Here is a 485-nt window from a genome sequence, read left to right on the forward strand (position 1 = left end):
ATTAGTCACCACTATAGGAATCCGAGAAAATTCAGCAAGCGATCTGGAAATGTGAGACTTAATGTCAATTTATCTACAGAAGAACTGCTGATGTGAAAATATTTTTCAAGCTTTGAGCTAGCACGAGACTACAGTTCATACTTTAAGAAAGAAATATGCCAACCCAACTGATGCTGTCTCTGAGCTCCTTGTTTGTTTTCACTGAAAATCAATCAGTTGATCAAAAGAACAAAAGCTTTAAGTCAATACCTTGCAGTTACTAAGGTCACCTAGGGAACAAGAATGACTTGAAACTGATCAGCAGGAGAAAGAAATTAGACTAACCCTGAAAGAAGAGCTGTCATACTATCAATCACTAGAAGCTTTACTTGGTTTTGAAGAATTGAATCCTTGAGTTCTTGTATACTGTCGATTAGAAAGAAAGAGTTTGATATACTGCCACATGATAATAGCTCCTAGCTGTACAGTCAGAATTTCTCAACTCC

The 485-nt window shown here is 36.7% G+C and overlaps 1 long non-coding RNA gene across 1 annotated transcript; it reads right to left on the minus strand.

The window, feature by feature from the left end:
• Nucleotides 1-476, minus strand: LOC104774924. Its single transcript, XR_765590.2, has 3 exons — nt 325-476; nt 142-201; nt 1-43 (listed from the first exon to the last, which is right to left on the minus strand). It is a non-coding gene; the product is annotated as an uncharacterized LOC104774924 (long non-coding RNA).
• Nucleotides 477-485: the final 9 nt, after the last annotated feature.

This window comes from Camelina sativa, unplaced genomic scaffold, assembly GCF_000633955.1.
Source record: "Camelina sativa cultivar DH55 unplaced genomic scaffold, Cs unpScaffold06857, whole genome shotgun sequence".
Lineage (NCBI taxonomy): Eukaryota > Viridiplantae > Streptophyta > Magnoliopsida > Brassicales > Brassicaceae > Camelina > Camelina sativa.